Below are 13,547 nucleotides of genomic sequence, written 5' to 3' on the forward strand. Positions count from 1 at the left end.
GATTAAGTAAGGACCCTTATATTGCCTGGGGCAGGCCTCCCTCAGATTTTTAACCTCTGGGGAGAAATCAAGGCCCCTCATACCGTTTAAGGATGCCCTGAGCCATTATCCTACTTGGGGTGTCAGGTCTGAAAGGTTTCTTTTGATTACCTGGGAGTATTGGGACCTATCTGGGACTCCTCTCCATTTCCTGACTTCCTTGATTTCCTTCAAGCCCCAACTAAAACCCTATCTTCTAAAGGAATCCTTATCCAATCCTCCCTTAGTTGTAGTACTTTCCTTCTGTTAATTATTTCCTGTTTATCCTGTCTATATCTTGTTTGTTTATATTTGTCTGCTTATTGTCTCCCCAATTGTTCATTTGCACTATTTGTCACTTTGAGTTCATATTGGACTGATCAGCCACGGTTGAACAACTACCCCCAGACTCTAACATGCTGGTGTCATTTTGGTCCTCTTCCAGAAGGAAGGACAACAACCAACCCACTGTCTCCCTCTTTAGATTTTAAACTCCTTGGGGGCAGGAACTGTCTCTTTTTTTTTTGCATTTAGCCCCATGCTTAACACATGGCAGGTACTTAAATGGCAAGTTTAAAGACCCCAAAGGGCTATTCAGTGCTGGGAGCATCAGGATCTTTTATTTGGAATGTTGAAGGGAACTTGGCTTAATTGAAGATACTCAAAAGACCAAAAAAGAAGGAAAAGGAAAGCTGGGAAGAGTATTAAGATGAATTCTCCACTCACCATCACTCACACATTGAAGCCAGTACTCTAAAGTTGGATGGGGAAGGGATACAAAGGGGGCTGTCACCAAAGAATCTACATATCAGTTTCTAGGCCATGGCAAGAGGAAAGAGTCCACAGTAGTTCAATAAAGGGCTGATTCCAAAACAAGATCCAAATAAGCTCATTTTTTTTCAAATATAGTTTGAAAGATATCTTTATTCCATGTGTCAAGCTGGTAGAGAGAAAATGCAGAGGAACAGGTTTTATGAGGTAGGTAATACCAGGGCAGTTAGTTGTGTTGAAGATGTACTGATTAGTTTCCCACCTCAAAGGTCACGGGCAAAGAAGTACCAATTACTGAAGTTGCTATAAGCTTTAAACTTGAAAGGTACCAAACATAGGAGATTCCAAGATTGCCCACCAAAGTGGGCAAATCAATGTATAATGAGCCTGTCACGTAGAGAAAGATTAAATCCTCCACAGCAGAGATTCTTTAGTTCTACCACAGGGGGTCACTGTGATTTAGCCATTTGATTCTGAATTCTCAAAGATGATCGACCAGATTGAGGAAAGTACATATGTATTGGGAGTAGGGAATAAAGATGTGTACTTATCCAGGATGGAACAAATAACAGAAAAATTGATGTCAGTAGGAAGCCTGAGTGAAGTCAGAGTACGCATGTATACAGCTAGGGGATGATGGAGATCACTTCCTGGAGCAGTTGGGGTAGAATCTTTCTAATCTCCCTTACCTATGAATTCTCCTCCAGCTGCCCGTTTCATTGGATGTCAAGCTCAGAGGGACCTTAGCAAGTATGTAGTCTAAGCTTTTTTTTTTTTTTAAATAGATGAGGTACCTGAAACCAAAGTTACTTTCACAGCTGATAAATAGCAGAGCTGAGACTCAAACTCCAAATATACCCTTGCCATTAGACCATTTTTGAGTGCGCACACCATCACTTGTCATTGGATGGTGGAGAGGCTTATAGCAATTTATCTCTAATGGACTGGACTCATTCCCAGGACTCAAGGCCACTCAGTAGAGTGTCAGGTTGCCCCTAGGAAGGCTGTTCCAATGAACCCTTGCTAGAGTTAAGGAGTAATATTCAGAGGATGATGGAGATAAAGTGGGTTGAGGTTAAACTATGGCTCTTGAATGCTGGGTCAAGTTGCTTAGATTTTATAAACAAACCACTTAACCTCATTGGGCTTCCATTTCATCACCAAGAAAAAGGAGGTGGTTAGCATTTCATTTTTTATGATAATGAAATGGAGGTCCAATGAGTTCCAAGAACTAGATAGTGCCCAACATTCCTTTCAGTTCTGGCCCTTTGATTCTGCAGTTTTATTGCTTGATCCTGCTGGACTGAGGAGTTATTGAAGGCTCTTGAGCAAGAGAGTTTCTATGTTTTTCCAGCACTTTCTTCCTTATCCTTTCAACCTCAGTATCATAGAATTATGGCTACTTTAGAATGAAAAGCAAGAATGGACTCTGGAAATCATCTAACTTTACAAAGAAGGAAACAACAGAGATCTGTACAAGATCACATGGCCATCTTTTTCCATTGCACTAAGCACAGACACAGATGTCCAATAAATACTAAGTGAGAGTGTAGTAGAAAAAGTCCTCTATGAAGTGTCAAGAGAACTGGGATTATGCCCCAACTTTGCAACTAACTTTTTGTATGACCTTGACTAAATCATTTCTTCCCTCATGGCCACTGCCAAATAAAAGTGATTGAACTGGATAATTGCTAAGGTTTCTTGTGCTCTAACAATCTAAGAATCTACAAACCTATTTATTAAACTAATTAAAAACTCATTAAGATTAAAAACTAATTAAATTAAAAGTTGTAATGTGATGGTGGATTAAGTACTAGAAGGAAGGGTCAGAATCTGGATCAGTTCCTAATTCGCTATTTGAAGATCAAGGAACAATATCTGATGATTTAGCCTCAGTTTACTCATCTATAAAATGAGAGGAGTGGATTCTAAAGGAGCTTTAAATATAAATTTTAACTTTATCTTACCCTTCAATTGTCCCTATTTTTCTTTCTTTCTTTTTTTTATTATAATAACTTTTTATTGACAGAACCTATGCCAAGGTAATTTTTTACAACATTATCCCTTGCACTCACTTCTGTTCCTATTTTTCCCCTCTCTCCCTCCCCCCTTCCCCTAGATGGCAAGCAGTCCTATATATGTTTAAAATGTCACAGTATATCCTAGATACAATATATGTGTGCAGAACCAAGCAGTTCTCTTATTGCACAGAGAGAATTGGATTCAGAAGGTAGAAATAACCCAGGAAGAAAAACAAAAATGCAAACAGTTTACATTCATTTCCCAGTGTTCTTTCTTTGGGTGTAACTGCTTCTGTCCATCCTTGATCAATTGAAACTGAGTTAGGTCTCTTTGTCAAAGAAATCCACTTCCATCAGAATACATCCTTATACAGTATCATTGTTGAAGTATATAATGACCTCCTGGTTGTGCTCATTTCACTCAGCATCAGTTCATGTAAGTCTCTCCAAGCCTCTCTGTATTCATCCTGCTGGTCATTTCTTACAGAACAATAATATTCCATAACATTCATATACCACAATTTACCCAACCATTCTCCAATTGATGGGCATCCATTCATTTTCCAGTTTCTGGCTACCACAAAGAGAGCTGCCACAAACATTTTGGCACATACAGGTCCCTTTCCCTTCTTTAGTATCTCCTTGGGGTATAAGCCCAGTAGTAGCACTGCTGGATCAAAGGAAATGCACAATTGGATAGCTTTTTGGGCATAATTCCAGATTGCTCTCCAGAATGGTTGGATTCATCCACAACTCCACCAACAATGCATGTGTCCCAGTTTTCCCACATCCCCTCCAACATTCATCATTATCTTTTCCTGTCATCTTAGCCAATCTGAGAGGTCTGTAGTGGTATCTCAGAGTTGTCTTAATTTGCATTTCTCTGATTAATAATGATTTGGAACACTTTCATATGAGTGGTAATAGTTTCAATTTCATCATCTGAAAATTGTCTTCATATCCTTTGACCATTTATTAATTGGATAATGGCTTGATTTCTTATAAATTAGAGTCAATTCTCTATATATTTTGGAAATGAGGCCTTTATCAGAACCTTTAACCGTGAAGATGTTTTCCCAGTTTGTTGCTTCCCTTCTAATCTTGTTTGCATTAGTTTTGTTTGTACAAAGGCTTTTTAATTTGATGTAATCAAAATTTTCTATTTTGTGATCAATAATGATCTCTAGTTCATCTTTGGTCACAAATTTCTTCCTCCTCCACAGGTCTGAGAGATAAACTATCCTATGTTCCTCTAATTTATTTATGATATTGTTCTTTATGCCTAAATCATGGACCCATTTTGATCTTATCTTGGTATATGGTGTTAAGTGTGGGTCCATGCCTAATTTCTGCCATAACTGTCCCTATTTTTCAAGCAATCCTCAGTCATTGCTGTAATTATCATCAATCATATCAGCATTGTAGTGATATATATTCAAAGATATATTTTACGCTGTGTTCTACTGAGGAGCCAAGTGGAATAGAAAGGCAAGAATTATGCTCCTGCTTTAACTCCTGATTTGAGTCATAGAGAAAGTCATTTGTCCAAGATCACAAAGCTAATTAGACAGTTGTTCCTATATGGGTTCGGGGAATGAGATGAAAACAGTCCACTCAAAATGACTAGAATTCTACTTTCAAGAACCTTGGGATCCAATCCCTCTATTTTTGTCTGCCTGCATTTTGATTTCCTCCACAGGCTAATTGTACATTTCAGAGTCCGATTCTTTCTGTATAGCAAAATAATTGTTCGGACATGTATACATATATTGTATTTAACTTTAACATATTTAACATGTTTTGGTCAACCTGCCATCGGGGGGAGGGAATGGGGGGAAGGAGGAGAGAAATTGGAACAAAAGGTTTGGCAATTGTCAATGTTGTAAAATTACCCATGCATATAACTTGTAAATAAAAAGCTATAATAATAATAAAAAAGAAGATAAAATACTAAAAAAGAACCTTGGGATCACTCCAGATGTGAGGTGTCCAAGAATTTTGAGGTCACAGAGCAGTGACTTCTTTCCAGCCATATTTTGGGTGAACAGAGAATGTGGGGATGAATACATCCAAGGGCTGGTGAACCATGGCCTGAATGACGAGTGGAGGCGCAACCTGGTCGGATCTTCATCCCTTGGACTATAGTAAGGAGGCAGTCTCATTCTCAACTGGGCCAAAGAAGCTCAGCATTGCCTCTTGCCCCAATCCCAGCAAGGTAAGAGCAGCTAGCTCTGTTCCAGCAGGTGCATTGGAAGCAACACCACTATCTGCCACTAGATGGTGCCCAGGGATTGTGTGGTTATATTCATTACTTCAAAAGTCTTCAAATCATCCCGTCCTTTCTCAACTGGAGCAGCCGAGATATGGTGGGAAGAACTCTTGATTTCTAGTGAAGAGCCACAGATTTGAATCCTGCTTCTGTAATTCACTAACTATACGTCTTCTGTAAAGTCACTCCATCTCAGTTTCCTTATCTATAAAATGGGGAAACTATACCTAGCTTCATGGAGACACATAAAAAGTGCTTTGTAAACACAAAGGATATTATAGAAATGTCTCCTGGTTTCATTATTGCCCAAAGTCATGCAGATGGTTAATGGCTTAAGCAAGGGCTGGAACCCAGGTTTCTTGCCTTCTAGTACAGGACCCGTTACCATTGTGATACCATTGCATCAGTATCCCACTGAGTTTTCTCTTCAGTAAGAAGGTAAGCTTCAGGGAAGATATTTGCTTCTGTCTCTCCCATTGGGTCAGCACAGGGCTTAGATGTTGAGGTATATGAGTTATAAGCTCAGTGGTGATGTGTCACATACCCCATCTCCCTTACCTGGATCCTACTCTTTGAAGAAGGGTCTGTGAAAAAGGGAAAAGCTGTGTATATGGCACCTAGTTCCCTTTTGGGTGACAGAGTTTTTCAAAGAAAGATAGTGTGGTATAGTGGAAAGAGCACAATTGGGGATGAGAAAGTATCTGCTAAAGGCCCGGCTCTGCCACAGTGTATCAAGTCAAATAAGTTCCCCTTTCCAGCCTTCAGATTCCCCTTTTACAAAGTAGCAGAATTGGACAAGATATTCTGTAAGGGCCCTTTCAGTTCTGATATTCTGGGTTCTGATCTTCTGGCTCTGACATTCTGTGTTCTAAGGTTCTTAGTCTGTGAGTTAGGAGGAAAGAAGAAATCAGCAGACTTCTGAATATCTCTACCTTCTGAAGATACTGAGCCTGTATCATTGCAAGGGAAAGGGGCAAAGAATCTGATAGTGAAACAGAGATGGAAATAGGGTTAAGAGAAAGTGGAAAACACAAAGCCAGTCGATTCAAGTATTTTTCTTTCTTTTTTAAAAAAATTTTAATAGCCTTTTATTTACAGGTTATATGTTTAGGTGACTTTACAGCATTGACAATTATCAAACCTTTTGTTCCAATTTTTCCCCTCCTTCCCCCCCACCCCCTCCCCCAGATGGCAGGATGACCAGTAGATGTTAAATATATTAAAATATAAATTAGATACACAATTAGTATACATGATCAAACCATTATTTTGCTGTACAAAAAGAATCGGAGTCTGAAATATTGTACAGTTAGCCTGTGAAGGAAATCCAAAATGCAGGTGGGCAAAATATATAGGGTTTGGGAATTCAATGTAATGGTTCTTAGTCATCTCCCAGAGTTCTTTTGCTAGGTGTAGTTGGTTCAGTTCATTACTGCTCCATTGGAACTTATTTAGTTCATCTCAATGCTGAGGATGGTCAGGTCCATCAGAATTGATCATCATATAGTATTGTTGTTGAAGCATATAATGATCTCCTGGTCCTGCTCATTTCACTCAGCATCAGTTCGTGTAAGTTTCTCCACGCCTTTCTGAAATCATCCTGTTGGTCATTTCTAGCAGAACAATAATATTCCATAATATTCATATACCACAATTTATTCAGCCATTCTCCAATTGATGGGATGCAAGTATTTTTCTGGGGCATATTTGCTTATTCAAAATTCTTTTCTCTTTCCTGACTTGCTGTCCTCCCTACGTGGCTAAAAACTTCTCTAAGAAAGGTATATATCTCCCAATGGAACTTAAATGGGCTTGTGAGACCCAATTTTTTCTCTCTAGTTTCTTCTCTAACTGAGCATGACACTTTTTGTTGGATAGGTATGCTTAGGAGAGTGGAAGGTCCAGCTGAAACAGGCCACAAGATCTTTTTCCAGAGAGAGGAAGATAATATAAGACTTATTTTCCCCATTTCATAAATAAGAATATTGTGACTCAGAGTGGTCCAGTGACATGCTAGGATTTGTCAGAGCCAGTTTAGGAATCCAAATCTCCTTGATTTCAGGTCCATCTTGTTTCCATGACTTAGAGGCCATCTGGTTCAGCCCCTCATTCTATAGATATGCCTTAACCACATGGATTTTGGGGTGTTTTCTGCTTCCCCCACTGGTGTAGTAGTAATCTGTAGAATCTTTCTTATCATTTTATTTTCTATACTACTTTATTAAGTGTCTTTTGTTTTGAATATAAGTATCTCCTGGTTTAGTTGGTAAGGGTAAACTCACTGATGGACACCATGAGCTATAGTTTGAGTGAGTGCTGATCCGGAGTGCCTTGAAGCAAGGTAACTTTTTTTTTTGGAACGTGTGTGTAATGCTATGTACTGCATACAAATAAGAAACTGAGGTCAATAAAGGTTAAATGTCTTTCATAAGGTCATACAAGGAGTAAATAGAGCTGACATTTGAACTCTGAAGCACCCTTCCCACTTCCAACTACCCACAGTCCCCTTGTCTAAACAAAGACAGGTAGGGTAGAACCCAAAGCTTTTTTATTGTGTATGTTCTGTCAACCTTTTAGATTCCTTGTGGCAAAGGTTAGTATGGAGTTAGGAAAGCAGAGTGTCTGACTCTGAAAGTTATAGAATGTTAGAACTGGCAACATACTGCAAATCTCTACTACACTATGCTGGATCCAAGAATCTTGGGTCTGCGCCAGGAAAAAAAGGATCAAAAAGTTCTTCCACGGCCTCCAGCTATGCTCCCAAAGCTAAAACTAGCCCTTGTCCAGTAGACACCTTCTGGTCATTGTCCCCCAGTAGATGGTAGCAAAAGAACAAAATGTATGAAGAACTGAGGCTCAGCAGATGGTGGCAAAGGGCATTTAAGCTACATGACCCCAATGGAGATCCCATGACAGAGGAGACTCGGTGCCTGACTAGGTGACTAACAGAACACATAATGAAGACATCACTAGAAGATTATCATTTACTCTCCAGAGGTACATGTGCTTTGGCCACATGGATTTGGGGAGTGTTTTCTGCTTTTCTCACTGTTGTAGTGGCAACTTGTAGAATCTTTTTTGATCACTTTATTTTAGTTATACTATTTGATTAAATATCTTTTGCTTTGAAAACATGTGTCCTCTGGTAGGGTTGAGAAAGAAAAATTCACTGGTGGGAGCCCATGAGCTATAGTTTTGAGTGAGTGCTGATCCTCTGAGTGCCTTGAACCAAAGTAACTTTTCTTTAGGATCTCTTTGTGTCTGTATTGGGGATGGTGGTATCCAATGTACTGCATGGAGGTAAGGAAATGGGAATGAAAGAGAGGTTACTTTTCCAAAGTCATAAAGATAGGAGTAAGAAGTGTAGCTGGGACTCTAACCCATGACTCTGGACACCAGTGCTCTTTCTGCAGGAATGTCAGAGTTAGGAGGGATTTTAAAAATACTTTAGTCCAATTCCATATGTGGACATGATCCTTCCCTCCGTCTTTCTTTCCTTTACCCCCTTTTTTTTTTCTTTCCTTGAAACAGTTGTGCTTTTAATAATGAGGTAGACACCCTATGATGGGGAATGGGGAAGGAAGATTGGCCAACACTTGAAGAAGGCAACCCTGAGCTAAGCCAGACCAGAGAAGGCTTAACTGGGATTGTGAGGTAAGTAGGACTTTGGAGATGGACAACCCTCTGGACACATATCTATTGAGAGTGAAGAACAATGCATTTTCCACAAGTGGTGATTTTTCCAGATAGAGCCTTGAGCTGACAGAAAACCAAGGAAATTTGGCACACAATGGAAGGAATCCAGCCTCAATTTTCTGACCTTGGGAAAGGACTTTGAGCTTGTAGTTGCTTTTGTTTACACTGTAATTTTCTCCACAATTCTGTGCTTCTCCTCTTAGAGTGCCCGTGCCCCCTCAATCCTCAAGTCTGTGAGGCTTCCCTCCAATCTGATTCCTTCTTTTTCAAAAATAATTTTTTTGTCATATCAAGAAAAAGAGCTAGGGATCCGACCTCTGAGATTGGTGGCTCTTATTACAGTTTTTCCTTAGAGCAATAAGAGAGAGGGATAAGAAGGCAATTGGATGCTGGGGCAAGAAAGAGGGAAAGTGGAAATTCTAGGAGGGAGCAAAAGGCTCAGAATAGGCAGAAATGTGTGGAAAGAGAGATGGATTGGAAACTGAAGTCCTCCTTCTGCCCCTTTATCTGTTTCCTTGTACAGTTGTCTTCCTTCCTCTATGCCTTAGTTTCCTTTTCTGTAAAATTACTCAGTTGGATTAGCTGATCTCCAAAGTCTCTGCAAAGTCTGACATAATGATTTAACAATTCTTAGAGCTTGATGGATTGACCTCTGTGTTTGTATATGTATGTATGTGTGTGTGATACAGATAAGAAGAAGAGAAAGAGAAAGAGATAAAAATGGAAGAGTTGGGGAGAGGGAGAGGTAGCTGAGAAAAAACAACAAGACAAAGAAAGAGAGAGAGAGAGAAAGAGAGAGAGAGAGAGAGAGAGAGAAAGAGAGAGAGAGAGAGAGAGAGACGGGGAAAGAGACACAGAGAGGAAAATCAAGGAAGAGAAGGAAGAAGAAGAAGAGGAAAGAAGAAGAAGAAGAAGAAGAAGAAGAAGAAGAAGAAGAAGAAGAAGAAGAAGAAGAAGAAGAAGAAGAAGAGAAAGTTTAAATAGGACTAACTATGCTCTAAGTAGTGGGGGGAAATATGTGAGAAAGACATCCCATGCCCTCAAAGAGTTCCCCTTCTCATGGGTGGAAACAACCATGGAAGAAGAATGTGCATTCAAAACATCGTGGCATGGAGATGATGTGGAAGAGAGATCGAGACTTGGCTCTTGCAGGATAAAGTGAAGTTTCCCAATCAGAGCCCGGGGTAGTTCCAGGGTGTTCTAGAATTATGTATCTCAGAGCTGGATGGCACCTGAGCAGCCACCTTGTCCTCACCACACCTTACCAGGACAGAAATTCCCTCTACAACAGTCAGCCACCCAATGTCCAGATTAATCCCTTTAATGATGCTGAACTCACATCTTCCCTAGTCAGCTCATTTCACTTTGGGAACATAGAAAGGAGAGAAAAACATCACTCCTGTGTGTTTTGTGAAAACCCACCAGTTATAGCTAGAACCCGGGACAAACTCCCTTTGCCTGCTCTGCCCAGCTGAAATAACAAAGATTGGGAGCCAGAGGGGAGTAGGTCAGAGGGCATTACCGTAGGAGAATTGTGTTTGTGGTGATGAGTGAGATTGGGTCAGGCAGGTGGTCCTTGGCAGGGTTGCCCCTGAGCAGTCAGCAGCCAGGAAAGTTTGAATTTCTTGGAATTTTCCAGATCAGGAAATGTTACTTCTATACCAACCCCTCTCCTCTAATTGTCCATCTAGATGTGAACAGGTAGTCCTTTACCAAAAGTTGATAACTGGGTCTATTTTGCCAGTCTCTCAATTTTCTGGACCAAGGGGGAGGTAGGATGGTGAAATGTGTGATGTTGGAAGTCATAAAATGCTAGGACTGGAATAGCCCTGACAGCCTAGATCATCCAGAGGCTGGCTGTGTAGTCCATCTTTCCAGACTTAGTTCACACACACTTTCCATTACTGCCAAACCTTTCTGCTCTCTGAACCCAGCATTCCAATTGCCGTCCCAAATTACTGCAATGAATTTCCTCCATCCTTCTGCCCCTCTAACCTTCTTCAGCATCTTTAGCCCAGATACCACTGCTTGTAGAAAGTCTTTCTAGATTTGCCCCCTCCCCACTGTGAGCACTTTCACTTCCAATATCATATCTGAAATCATGCAAACAGGGCTTTGCCCAGGGCACCAAGGTAGAGGGACACATTTCCTCCCCAGAAGATCATCCTTGAGCCTTATCTTACAATTCTGCACACACACCCCCATCTCCCTGAGCCACAACCCCATAGTTGCATTACCATAAGACCTTTTCCGCAAGACTCGCCTTTCTCCCCATACTCTCCTGGAAAGGCTAGTGCTAGTGGGCAGGCTGCCCCTTCCCCACTTCTACTGCATCCACTGTTGGACTTCCTCCCTGATACCACTGCTTTAACCCACTTCCGTTGATTTTGTCCCAAGTAAAAAACATTTCTACTTTAACCATCTAATGGCAGAGAACACAATAATTCATCGGGTGGCCCCATGCTTGTTCTGGTTGACTTCACATGTCTTGTTAAAGCAATTATATTGGATAAGAATCATTTAGGTCTCTACCAGAGAGTCCTCAATCTATTCCCAAAGTCTGGCCCCTGTTTTACATTTACATTTGGTTTTCCATTTATGGACTTATTCTTTATCTTTGGAAATTTCTATATTTGAGCCTTGGCAAGACCTTCAGCATTTGCTGGTTTCATTCTGCAGGGGACCCTCTTTTCTCTCTCTTTAAGAAGCAATAAATAGTAGGTAATAACTTAAAACACAGGCTACAGAGCTGGGAGAGCCACTGGAGATCATCAAGTAAAATAAATTGAGGCCCAGGGAATGGATGGGAACTGCTCCACTTGATATCATTACTCAGTGGCAGACCCAGAATTAGAATCCATGCTTTTGGACTGCCAGGTATGTATGTGTATGTGTGTGTGTGCGTGTGTGTGTGTGTGTGTGTGTGTTTAAATAATGACATGATTGAGAGACAATGGCATGGTAGACTTAGTCTTGGTCTTGCTTATAGAAGACATGTTCAAGTGCTGAGTCATATATCTCTCTGAGCCTCAGTTTCCCCATATATAAAAAGGGAATAATCCTTATACTACTTATTTCTCAATGTTGTTGTGAGAAGAGTGCTTTGTACCTCAAGGTTCTCTAGCAGTGTAAGTTATTTTGGGGGATAGACTTCTCTTTCTGGTGTCTGATTTTGATAAGATTGAATACACAGTCCCTGGAAGAAAGAAAAGCCAGATGCTGGAAGAAGATTGTGGTGGGGTGAGCTATAGAAACAGGAGGGAAATTGTCCTGGGAGGACAAACTGGCTGTGGATAAATGAGAGTTGGCTGGACTCTATAAGACATCCTTCAGAAAGCCTCTTCACTCCTGTCTCTGCTCCAGTACCCCCCTCCCCCCCAAAGACCTGGTGTATAGATCCTTCTCCTTGCCAGAGTCAGGAATGGTTTCCATATTTGTTTGAATTTGTCTATTTTATTTTCCAGTTTAAATATTATTTTTTCATCTGTGGCTTTGGTGGATGGAATTTTGATGGGAGGCAAAAAGGGAATCACTCAGCCACCCTCTGAGAGCTTTTCCTGAGTCTTATGATGCCCCTGGCTCTGCTCCCAGGCTTGGGGAAGCCTTCCACATACATTGGGCTCCTGGGGGAGGGGAGGCAAACTTATTCTACTTTAGGTGAGGATCCCTACCTCTCTACCTAGATGAAGTATCAGTCAGTCAATTAGCCAACAAGAATTTATAAAGTGCTTACTATGTGTCTTTGTGTTTATTATATGCTAGGCACTGTGATATAAAATATATATATATATATACACACACACACACATATGCATATATATAGGCATATAAAGAAAAACAAAAACCAGTTTCTGCCCTCAAGGAACATTCATTCTATTGGGAAACAACATGTAAATAACCAAGTATCTCTAAGATAGAGATAGATAGATAGATAGATAGATAGATATGTATATATAGTAGGAGGGGGAGCTCTTGGTGAATGGCTTTATTTTTATTTATTTATTTTGTGTGTGTATCACATGAGACTGAGGGGAGTGTTATGAGTCAAGAACTTGTAAGCCATTAAACACTACGGAAATGTGAATTGCTATGGCTAACAGGAAGAGTCTTTCCTCCTAGTAACTTAGGCTTGAAAACATCAAGTTATTCTAGATTCTTCTTTCCTCCATCCCACATCCAATCCACTGACACATCCCAAAAATTCCATTTCCACCACATTTCTCTTATCCATTTCTTCTTTTTAAAAGGCCATCACTTTAGTTTGGGCTTAAGACCTCACACTTAGACTATTATAGCAGCTTCCTAAATTAGTCTCCCTTCCTTAAGGCATCTTCCACACAGGTGGCAAAAACAAGCAACCAAACAAAACTCTTTTACTTGTAAACCTTCAATGGGTCCCTTTTGCTAATTACAGTTATATATTTGTAAGTAAGTAAATGTGTATGTATGTATATCTCTCTTATACTATGTTAAAAGTCTTCTGCAATCTGGCTCTAATGCTATTTTCCCTTTCAGTGTTATTTCCCATTGTTTACCCACCTCCATGCCAAGTGGACTATGAACTCTTCCCTAAAGTTGAAATCTCACTCCCATTTCAGTATATTTGTGGAGGTTCTCTTTCTCATAATTCCATCCTGTTAGAATGCTTATTTTCAAAACTCGACTCAAGTACCATCTCCTCTTGAAACCTTCTCTGATGTTGAGTGTTCTTCTCTCAATTGAAGAATGGTTGAGAAAATTGGGGAATGGCAGAAGAAGCTGTGGTATATGAT

Source organism: Sarcophilus harrisii, chromosome 2 (assembly GCF_902635505.1).
Source record: "Sarcophilus harrisii chromosome 2, mSarHar1.11, whole genome shotgun sequence".
NCBI classification, from domain to species: domain Eukaryota; kingdom Metazoa; phylum Chordata; class Mammalia; order Dasyuromorphia; family Dasyuridae; genus Sarcophilus; species Sarcophilus harrisii.